This window comes from Octopus sinensis, linkage group LG24 (genome assembly GCF_006345805.1).
Source record: "Octopus sinensis linkage group LG24, ASM634580v1, whole genome shotgun sequence".
Taxonomy (NCBI): domain Eukaryota; kingdom Metazoa; phylum Mollusca; class Cephalopoda; order Octopoda; family Octopodidae; genus Octopus; species Octopus sinensis.
Window position 1 is genome coordinate 597501 of NC_043020.1, and position 2965 is coordinate 600465.

Genomic DNA, 2965 nt, shown 5'->3' on the forward strand with positions numbered 1-2965 from the left:
AGGACTTGTTGTTTTGTAAGCCTAGTACTTTTTCTGTTGGTCTCTTTTGCCAGACTGCTAACTTACGAGGATGTAAACACACCAACATCAGTTGTCAAGTGATGCGGTGGGGGGACAAATACAAACACAAAGACACACACACACAAATATAAGCATATATATATATATATTGGGGCCTAGTGCAGCCTCCTGGCTTCCCAGACCCCAGTCGAACCATCCAACCCATGCCAGCATGGAAAACGGATGTTAAATGATGATGATGATGATATATATATATATATATACACATATAACAGGTTTCTTTCAGTTTCCGTCTACCAAATCCACTCACAAGGCTTTGGTCGACCTGAGGCAATAGTAGAAAATATTTGCCCAAGGTGCCACACATGAGACTGAACCCAGAACCATATGGTCGGGAAGCAAGCTTCTTACACACACACACACACACATGTTTTCAGTAATCTCTAAATGGCACTACATTACATAGATGTGTATGTGACTACAAACACATCAGATTGCTTGTTTCCCAGTACTTTTAGACAAAGTATAAAACAATAAGATTAGTAAGGATAGATCTATTTTTGATTGATAAAATAGTGTCTGTTAGTGAAGACTAATTTGATGGCTCCACATATACGAAATATTTCACTTAATCTCATCCTCGGTTGAAATATGCATGCGTTATTTATAATTGTCTATTTTCGAAAATCCCATTTGCTGTTAATCATGAGAAAAAGAGTGTTTTGACTCTCCAACGCACTTCTTTTAGGAAAACCACGATCTTCCTTAATTTACATAACATATTTAACTGTCTGACAGGAAGCTGTAGTGTCTCGAATTGAAATTGAAGATGTGATGGATTTAGGTGAGCTCTTGTGAGTGATGAGTGCACTTTTTCATTTGCTAAGATATATTATAATCTATTTTTGGACTAGTTTTCAGCCCTTTGGCTCGGGGCATCTTAGGGTGGCGGTGGTGGTGGTGGTGGTGGTGGTGATGTGTCTGAGGTTGATAACTTGTGTAAAATATCAGAATAATAGTAATTTCTTTACAGTAGAGACCTTTAAACTATAAAATATCTTGACAGCTTCACAAATGTAATATTTATAGTTTTGGAATTAGAAGGATGTGCCATACAATATATCTCTCCTTGCCTTAAGGGTCGGTTCAGATATTATTTCGTTTTTGGTTATTTCTCTTGTGAGCTGAGAAAACTTGTTCTCTCTCTCCCTCTTTCACACACACACACGCATAACTATGTGAGTTTGTGTATGTATATGTGTATATTGTGTGTTACGTTTAGTAGATATATGTATGCCATATGTTATATATATATATATCATATATGTTGCATGTATATAGTATATTTTACCTGGTACACACACACACATATATATATGTATGTATATATGCATACATACATGGCAGTTGGTTAGATAGAAACCTGTAACCAATAACTGTAACAGAATTTATGGGTTACAGCTTTCAAGTAGGCCAGTCACTTGTTCAATGCATCTCTTGTAACAAAAATGATAAGGGAGTGTATGTAAATCAGTGCAGAACAAATATAACTAGGGACTTTGTTCGAAGAGCATAGTTGTAGTTGTTTGTTTTTTGTTTTTTTTTTGCCAGTTTTCATACAGATATTTAATTTCTTTACTGATCTGCCAGTGCCACATAAAAGCACTCATGTTGGTGCCATGTACAAGCACTCATGCCGGTACCATGTAAAAGAGCTTGAGTTGAGGCTATGTTTAAACTACCCAGCACACACTGTTAAGTCGTTGGCATTAGGAAGGGCATCCTGTCATAGAAACCAAGCCAAATCAGACTGGAAGCTGGTGCAACTCCCTGGTTTGCCAGCTGTGGTCAACTGTCCAACCCATGCTAGCATGGAAAATGTACATTAAAGGAGGATGATGATGATGATGATGATATACACGAGCAAAAGACCCAAACACTAGCCCAGGCACACTAATCACTTGCCATGTGGCCTACTGGATGAAGCATAGGTTGGACAGCTTGACAGGAGCTCCAGGTTTCATAATCTGTTTTGGTCGGGTTTCTACACCAACCACTTCATAGCATGTACTCCGTGCTTTTAACATGACACCATCACCAGTGCGTTTTATGTGGCTCCACCACCAGTAATTTTCATGTGGCACCAGCACCGGTACTTTTTATGTGGAACCAGCACCAGTGCTTTTTATGTGGCACCAATGCTAGTGCTTTTTATGTGGCACCAGCACCAATGCGTTTTATGTGGCACCAGCACCAGTACTTTTTATGGCACCAGCATCAGTGCTTTTTATATGGCACCAGCACCAGCACTTTTTATGTGGCTCCACCGCCAGTACTTCTTTCTGTGGCACCAGCACCAGTACTTTTTATGTGGCACCAACCAGCACTGGTGCTTTTTACTTTTAATCTGAATGCTAAAGGGTTAAGGTGCCACGCTGTGGGATTAAACCAAGAACTACATTATCGCAAGGCAAACTTCTTAACCACGTAAGCAAGACACACACACATACACACTCTCTCCATGCCTGACCCTCCTCCCTCATTCGTACACACTTTCTTCACAGACATTTGAAAATTTCTAAAGCTCAATTAGAAATTCTTTATTTTTGGCCTCACTCCTTTCCTGCTGCTACTATTCAATGACCATATTTTGAAAACCACTTTCATAATTTAATTTTCTGCGAAATATTTTTATTTAGTCCTCATCTTTTTTTCCCCTCGCTTCCTTTTCTATTAGCAAACATTGTTGTCTATGTTTATTACAATTCCAAGTTTGGGTCTGTTCAATGGACTCTTTACAATTTCTAGTTCTATGGATAGAGTTGATATTGTTTGGCACTAATTATTATTGTTAAATTCTTAATGACTGTCAGTTATCTACTTGTATATAATAAATATGTGTTTCTATGAATTCATCTATGTGTGTGTGTGTGTATATATACGT